The 9,429-nt window shown below is 36.3% G+C and overlaps 1 non-coding gene across 1 annotated transcript; it reads right to left on the bottom strand.

Annotated features, from left to right (window-relative positions):
• Positions 1-8,771: 8,771 nt before the first annotated feature.
• LOC145096590 (small nucleolar RNA R71) lies at positions 8,772-8,878 on the bottom strand. The gene has a single exon (XR_013703966.1). It is a non-coding gene; the product is annotated as a small nucleolar RNA R71 (small nucleolar RNA).
• Between the last annotated feature and the right edge of the window lie 551 nt (positions 8,879-9,429).

Here is a 9,429-nt window from a genome sequence, read left to right as displayed (position 1 = left end):
CGTCTGTTTTGTCATACTTTCCACAGTTTCTCCGACCCTACTAGCCTCTCGATCTCAAATCAATTACCTCGGGCCTTTTGCAAGAAACCCCCTGAAACCTGAGCCTGATCTGACTTCCTCTTCCTCTCCATCTATAGATCAATCTACCTCTCTATGGCTCTCACAATCATATCATCCAGTGTCTTGCAATTGCATCAGCTCACGAACTGCCAAATATCGCTCCTCAACATCTCATTGTATCTCGACTTCTTCATCTCCTCACCTGCCACATACTATGGAACAAATAAAGTCCTCTCACGAAACATAGCAGTTATCTCAGCCACTATCTCAGTAGTCTGGCGAATGTCCTGAAACTCCCTCGCCAATTGCTGCACCTCAATCACCGGTGCAAACTCAGCTCTAAACCTCAACACAAAATCTTCCCATGTCATCGAATCAGCTGTCACATCACCCACATACAACCCAACCTCCTCCCACCAATCTCGTGCTCCGTCTTTCAGAAGACATGAAGCAAGTATGACCTTTTCCCCATCGGGAAAATTGCTAGTGCGGAAGGCATTATTGACATCTGCTAACCAACATCTGATCGCTATCTGGTCCTTCTCCCCGAAGTAATCCGGAGCTCCATATGCCTAGAACTCCCTAAATGTCAACGTGCGAGCTCCCATCAATGCCAACATCTCAAACTGAAAAAGCGCTCAAGCGCTCATCCAAAATCTCAAGAATACCGTCCTTGACCATACCAAAGATCACAGTAGTCTGCTCGAGTATGTTGCGTGTAATCTCAGACAAAATGAACTCACATGTCTAATTATCCAACTGCCCGGCTCCAGAACCCGAGCCTGAACCCTCCCCAACACCCGAACCACTAATCGGTCCGCCTTGAAGAGTCACCATACTGAAAGTAGACCATACAAACCATCAGAACACACATAAATATATATAGGAGTCTCACACTCTACAAGCTTCATGGTTTCATCGCAGTTCTCCTTGAATCGAGTACGGATCCTCTGCTTCCAGTAGTACGGGCCCATACCACAATCCACATCTATCTGTACTTTCCTCAAGGATCGTTTTGAAACCTCCAAGTCACTCCTTATCCATACATACAATCCTGCACAAGACAAGGTTCCCAACACTAAATCTCTTTCTAGGGCAATCACCACACCACTCTCTGTCATCAGATGCAGAAGGAACTCCTACTAGCACCCTCTAACTAGCTCACAAATACAATTACATATCACCGACACCAGATAATTCTTCGAATGAAAGGTCTCACACTATAATGGTTGGACTCAAACAAGAGTTGTGCAATAGATTTAATACCTAACCTTCTAAAATTATTTAGTCTATGTAATATGTAACATAGCATTTTCGCTTACTAGTTAGATGAAGTTAGTGAGAACTCCTAAAAAGCACAAAGCAAGAAGCATTCGAGCATTCAGTAATCGGAATCAAACATAACCTAAATAGGTCATCCTATCATTGACTGATCAGTACTAGCATGCAAGTCTACAAGCTCATATAGCAGGCATACAAAGGCATCTCTCCTAGATCCTTAGCTCTAATCTCGCATACGATTCAAAGATCAAGCATATCATAAAACATGTATAAGTATTTTGGGAAAACTTACTTGAGTTCGGTCGATTTCATGCACCACACCCCTTTCTATTATTAGAAACCCTTTTATAAAACATTTTCTTTTTGAAAATTCTACCAAACCCTCAGTTTGAGTTCATACACACCCGAGATTGTGCCCGAATCCCTCTGATAACAACTTGTAAATAAGTTCGCTATGGGACTATCAGCAAATTATGGGTTATTAGTGAAGCTAGCAACTACTCTGAAAGCAGCCATCTGGGCAATTAGGAATGTGGAGACCCAAATAAATAAGAAAGGTCTAGAAAGATATGAGGCAGAGGAGAAAAGGAACCTGGAACAAACTTCAAGGTCCACAAAGAAAAATAAGTTCTCAAAGTCTTAACCAAACGACAAGAAGTTTGGAGGTAGCAGTGAAGCCAAATGGTGCGATAAGTGCAAGAAGAAGCACTTTGGGAGATGTGATGAGCAATATTAGAACGATTGGACTGATGTAATAGGCATGTAACAGAAATGAATCTTGTAACCATTTTCAGTGATAATGCATTTTCCAAATTATATTATATGATTAAGTTTTTGTGTGATTTCCTTTTTGTGATAAATTAATGAACTGTGAGACAATTTTTGGGATAAGAATAAGTAGGTGTGAAAGGTAGTAGAGGCTTATACTATCAGAAACACTGGACTCTCACTTGGATCAGAGAAAGCTACAAGGTTACTAAGTCTCTAAATAGCTGATCTATTCTGTTCCTTTCCATCATTACCTTTGTTTCAGAAATGACTATGAAAACAAATATTATTTTGACCTTAGTGGTCATATCGAATCGAGTCTAACTAATATACGAAGTAAGTTAGACGTATCGTCTGACATTAGTTAAAAAGATCAAAGGAAAAGGGAATCAACGCGATCAATAGAAGTGTCGCAGTCGTCGTTGAGACTAGACAACCTATAGCTAGAAGTACTACATGCTAGAATGTAATTATATCACAATAGAACATGAAGGAATGTATCTTTCATGCTAGAGCCTTACTCAATAATACATGAGTCTAGCCATTGCATCATACAATGAGAGGTCATTAGAATATGACTCATCGGTTTGTTACAGTAGTTGAAGTAAAGACCTTATCATAGGTTAAGTCTTTTCTAAAAGGAGCAAGAGTCTTCTAATATCAAATTTAGAATGAAGAGCAGGTGCAAGATTAAGCAACACCAACAGTTAAGAAGTCTAAGGGTTAGAAACTCAATAGAAAAGACATAAGAGGTGCGATTATTACCAAGGATGGAAAGGAAACATGCAGAGTCATTATATAAACCCTGTTTTGTTGATGATTATGGGACGTAATCATCCTAAGGGGGAGATAATTGTAATGCATGCAAATTCGAGCTAGTCAATGTAGAGATAATAAGCGTTAAAAATGACTTTTGATGTAACACTCGTATTTCCTGCTAAATTACACATAGTCTGGAATCACTTTGGTCAACCGTTGTACGGGAGCCTATAGACCCGTATATATTTAGTTAGGGTTGATAGCGGAACGACCAAAGTACGGGAGCCTATAGACCTGCATAGATTTAGTTAGGGTTGATGACTGAAAAACCAAAGTACGGGAGCCTATAGACCCATATAGATTTAGTTAGCGTTGATGGTAGAACGATCTAAGTACGGGAGCCTATAGACCTGCATAGATTCAGTTAGGATTGGTGGTAGAACGACAAAAGTACAAGAACCATTGTTTGTATGCATGTATATGTATCGTGTTATATGGTATTTTGGAGAACTCACTAAGCCTCATGTTTACCCAGTTGTTTATAAATGTTTTTGATGAACTTCACTGGTTTGTGAGAAGGGCAATGTTTGAATGTACACATGCGCATTTGCAACATGTTTCCACATAATGTAATTATACTCTAATATATGTAATAAAAAATAAAATTTTTGGGTTGAAAATCTAGACGTTACACCTTTACCCTAGATCTAACTTACGGGTTTATGTGTGTTTCTTATACAAGTTCCAAAAGGAATAAACAAACATGCATACACTTGAATTACAAGTTTAAGTTCTTGAGTTTTTGAGCTTGAGACTAGTTCTTAAGCTTCAAATGAGTTTTGAGTTCGAAGATTAAATACATCTTGTACGATTTATGGGTTCGAAAATTTCTAGGTTCATAAATTAAACACATGTTTTTCGACTTTTAGGTTCAAACCCTTAAATACTTGTTGTTCGAAACTCATCAAATCTCAATGCATCGGTTATGGTTCAATTCATGGTTCACCAAAGTTCATTAGATTTGTGTATGAACTTGAAATCTTAATTTGTTTACGTGAGTTCAAGTGTTCTTCAAAAGTGTATGTTCATGTGTTTGAATTTGAACTACTAGATTTGTGCTTCAACTCGATTTCAAATCAAGATTCAGATTGAAGATAAAGAGCATAAATGAAATGAAGAACAAAGTTTTGGAAACTTGGAGATGCAAAATAATGTTGGTTAGAGACGATGATTGGAGGCTCGTCGGAGATGACAAAGTCGTCGTCAACCCACTAACCCGATGATAGCCGTTCATAATGGTATTCTCTAGAATATAGTAAACAAGTTTAATGGTGATATTTGTGAAAAAAAACCATAAAAATGAGAAAATATATATGGGTAAAGTTTATTATCATTATAAATTATTAATCCAACTAATTATAGCTTCCAAAAGTTTTGAATATATGTCTTATTCATAGATATATTTAGTATCTTGGTCACAATTTTAAATCTGTATAAGTTATATATCAAATGAAATATTATAATTTTTACAAATCGACTCACATGCAAACAAACATACATACATGTAACACGTATACACACACTCATTTCCATTTTTCCTTTTAAATACTGGAAGGCTACATGTAGAATGGTGATTAAAGCATTCAACAAAGATTAGACTGAAAGTGATGACATGGTACAATATCTTTCCACAAAATCTAACCAAAGGGAAAAAGAGTTTGACAAAATGGTCCAAAGTGTTCGGCCCTACTACCCTACGCTAACCTCTATTGCAAAATACACCGTGCCCCAACTAGGCTAACGCCTACCCATATCTATCTATTTATATAATTTATTTATCTTATATTGATTTTATATTCTTTCAAATATTCTTTATCAAAATAGACGGTTTATGTATATCTTTAAGCAATAGCATTTCCTAACACATTTTTATATAGTTTTTTTTTTTATTGTCATAAAGGTTTTTTTTTTTTTTTTTTTTTTTTTTTTTTTTTTTTTTTTTATCACGTAGGGTTAACATGTATGCATTGAAAAAAAGGTAAGAGTGGTAATGTATGATTTTAGTAAGTTTTATTTTGGGGAAAAAAGTAAAAAATAAAATGGCCACAACCAATCACAAGCCAATACTATTTCTCTCTCGTCTTGCTGTCGGTGTAAGGGACCCATCGTCGGCGAGCTCTCTGATGTGTGATAAGGACGGTTTGCAGCAAGGTTATCGAGCCACTTCCTGAAGTCTTATCAAAATTCAATCAATGATTAATTACGTATAATTAGTTTTTTTTTTTTTCAAAAAACAATATAATTTCAACCGATAAAAATAATTGAATACTTAAATAGGATATCCATATGGCAAAATATTATGTATTTTAAGCAAACTTCATATCTTTTATATAGAAAGAGTTTTAGAAAATATCATAATAAATCAAAATCCTTTTTGATATATGTAACTCTTTCAAGATCTTTGTCACATATTAGATTTTAAAATTACTTAAATCTCATATCATTATGTGGTTTTTTTTATTATTTTTTATTAATTAATCAATTTCACTAATTAAAGATATATGTCTATTATATCCGTAAAGTATTAATTTTATTAAATGTGTAAATCAATCTTTCCAAATTTATCTTTTTTCTACTCTTTTTAATATCCAAGACTTAAGATACAGTTATTAATACATCTTTGATTATGGCATTTCAATACCTAAGATCCAAAAATTTAAATCCGTTGAAAGAGATTGAGACTCCTACCAGCATAAAAGAAAAGACGTCATTTTCTTAAATTATAAGAATACAAATCATTACAACTAAATCATCATAAATGTCCTTATCAAATGCCAAAGATTTTTTTTGGAAGGAGGCACGTCACTGATCACACCACCACTAGTTTAACATATGACATTTAACCCCATATATTTTGTTCCTTTTGTATATTTTTGACATCCAACGTAACAGCTAGATAAACTTTATGTCGGTTATAACAATAATGAAAGTTACTGATTTCATTTCATAATCAACCTCGCCCTCACATCAAGTTTTTTTAATCAATTTACGTATGGGATCCATTGATTTATATTTTATAGTATTATTTAATTGTATGTTATAGAAGATAGCTATTATTAATTGAATTTGTGTCTGTCATATTTTCTTTTAATTGATTTGCATATACAAACATAAGGTAAAGGTTAACCGGATTCAATGGAATCAAAACTCAATGTTAGCTATTTCTGTATAATTTTCTAGTTTTTAGCTACTCTCAAATAAAACAAAACTAAGTCGTTAAAAAATTGAATGTAATTAAAAAAAAATACTATAATGACGGTGTGAGGGCAAGAATGTAATGGACCAATTCATTTGCTTTCTTTAGGGTCTCTTTCGTCAAGAGTCTCTTTTTGAAAGATATCCTGATGACCACCTCATCTCTACCCTTCTTTTTCGTAGAGATTGTAAATGTCTTGTTGATAGTGTTAAAACCAGACTCAATTAACGGAAGAATAAATCTATTTCCTTTGTTAGTAGGCTTCATCTCATCCTTTTAGTCCTATCATATATGCAGATATATTGGGATTCTAAGGAGATTGAGAAGCTCACAAGATGTTTCTTATTGTGCCATGGTGAAAAGAGAAAGGGTAAAAACAAAGGTGTTGTTTGTTTTTTTAAAAAAACCACTTCAGATCAATTATTGCTGTGCCGCGCAGCACACGCGCGTGATATTGCCATATTTATACTTATTTTTAGGCAGTATTTAAGTACTTTTTTATTAATAAATTGATAATATGTTTAGAATAATGATACTTATGAGTTTAAATTGTTATTTTCAGTCAATACAAAGGATTTTCGAAGAAAGGGACCAAAGGTGACAAAATGGGGAACATGGGAGGCTTGGAAGACAAGAAAATAATAAATTCACGATAAGAGCTAAATTCACGACGTGGCGATGACGCCCACGACGTGGCACGGGTGTTCCAGAAGATAAACATCACGACGCGGAGGATTTCCTTGAAGGATACGGATTGTTTGAAGCCCACGACGTGGCGCAACCTGGCCACGACGTGGCGCGAGTTTTTAAGGATTATATAAGTTCTCCTGATTATTACGAAAAGGGAGACTTTTGGCAGAAGAAAAAGTTCCAGGAGACGAATAAGAATGAAAGAAAGGTTCTGGAAGAGGGTTTTCAACACCAAAAGAAGTAAAGGTTTATTTTTAGAACATGTCTTTTAGCTGTGTTAGTTTAATTACTATGATGAGCAGCTGAATCTAGCTACTCTTGTTTAGCTAGATGAAGCTTTAAACTTATGAATAGCTATATGATTATGGATTGAGCTTAGTTGGTAAAAATTTGCTCGTGTTTGATTTGTATAACCTAGCATGTTAATATTTGTTTATCTAATTGCTTAATTGCATGTTCTGTGTAGCTTAGTGACCATTAAACTGCATGAACCTGTTTACCTAATAATTTAGTGAACATTGAATTGTTAGAGCTAGGATTGACCAATCTTAGTTAGTAATTAGAATAAATAAAGTTTAGCTGTGCTAGAGAACGTGAATTGTGATCATAATTGCATTTACACAACAAATCTTACATAGCATATTTACATCTATAATTAGTTCTGTGTTTAATTATGTGTGAACATACATGGTTTGACATGAATTAGTTAAGTATTGGTAAGATAGAACTAAATTACTAATATAATTAAAAACCAACTTAGTAATCCGTAATTGTTAGCTAGCTATAAGGGAGAAGTGGATTCAAACTAAACAAGAGTGTTTTTTTTTTATTTATTGAATTTGATCTGATCTTGTAAAACCAGATAAAACCCCTTATTAAACTTGTTAAATAAATCAGGTTAATTTAATAGTAAGTAAATTAATTAGAACACCGTTCCCTGTGATCGACACCCGACTTATCCAAGCTATACTGTAATCTGACTAGGTACACTGCCTATAAGTGCATAGATAGTTAAGTTTGTTAGGTTATAAATATTAAAATTAGTGGGTACTTTTGTGCACATCAAGTTTTTGGCGCCGTTGCCGGGGAACGACTTAGTTTTTAGCTTATTTATTTGCATTAAATTAATCGATCCTTCTTGTGGAGTCAAAGCCACAAAAAGTTAATTTTTCAGCAAAATAAAAATTTTCTGTTAATCACAGAGTCCACGACGTGGACAGACAAAATTTTTTAAAATTTTAGTTTGTAGTTAGTTTTTCTTATTTTAGTTCAGTTTTACGTTTTAGTTTAGCAAGTTGCAGGAGTTCATGACCAGAAGCTCAAACGCACACTTGGTGCCACCACTGGAAGACCCCGAGTCTGCACTTCACAAGAAAAAGACGCCCTTGCAAGAATTAAAGTCAGCCTTTTCTAGGAAGTCGGGAAAGAAGACAGGAGAGTCAAGTTCATCAGCGAAGCACAAGAGCAATCTTGAGCATTTGGATCATACACCCGTGCAAACCGAGTCCGAATACGATACCGAGCCAGAATTTGAAGAACACACAAGTGAACCCGAGAACGAGCCAAGGAACGAGATGGCAGCAATTGAAGAAATGTCCATGGGAGCATACAAGAAGCGGATCCGAGAAGATATGGGTCCTGGTTTAGTCCAACCCGCAATTCCTACCACTGCCACATTCGAGCTGAAGGGACACATATTGACAGCACTGAAGGACATCCCATTTTTCGGGAAGGATCATGAGGATGCTTTTAAGCATCTAGACGAAGCAACGACATTGCGGATTACTTCAATGTCCCAAATGTCACCAGAAATACAGTCTTGCTTAGGATGCTTCCCATCACTTTCAAAGGAGCTGCTAAGGAGTGGTTAAAAGCACTCCCACCGGGTACAATCACCACTTCGGCTCAAATGCGTGAGCAATTCCTGGACCAGTTCTGCCCGCCATCCAAGATAGCCAAACTCAAGAAGGCGATAGCCAACTTTGAACAACAACCGGGGGAGTCACTATACGAAGCATGGGAGCGGTACAAGGGCTTACTCAGAAATTGCCCTCAACATGACCTAAATGTGCAGCAAGAGATGTCAATCTTTTATGATGGGGTCAATGTGATGACAAGACAACTCCTTGATTCTCAAGGACCGTTGACAAAGAAAAATCCAAGGGAGGTCAAGGAGCTAATTGAAGAATTCGTGAAACACTCCCGCGAATACCATAACCCGAGGCAAGACGGAAGCAAAGGCGGTGGAGCGGCCCAAACTGAAGAAATTGCAGCTGTCATGGCCATGCTAAATAACATGGATCGTCAGATAACACAAATGGACCAGTCGATACATGCCATAAGAGTGGGGTGCGAGCGATGCAGTGGTCCACACTTGACCAAGGACTGCAATATGGATGAGTTTGGGAACAGAAAAGCTCAAGTGTGCTACTCTAGTGGGGATAAGTTTGATGACGGCTGGAGGAAACCGAAGAAGGAGTGGCTGCCATATGAAGAGTATAAGAAGCAAAAAGAAGAGAAGTATAGGCAGACAGGTCGAGGCTTTTACCAAAAGGAGCAGCCACCAATCGAGAAGAAACCCGACCTAGAGACCATTTTGATGAAGTTTATGGAGG

Source organism: Lactuca serriola, chromosome 3 (assembly GCF_051521515.1).
Source record: "Lactuca serriola cultivar US96UC23 chromosome 3, Lser_US96UC23_V15, whole genome shotgun sequence".
Taxonomy (NCBI): Eukaryota; Viridiplantae; Streptophyta; class Magnoliopsida; order Asterales; family Asteraceae; genus Lactuca; species Lactuca serriola.
Note: the sequence above shows the minus strand (reverse complement) of the source record. Positions and strands in the feature narration are given on the sequence as shown.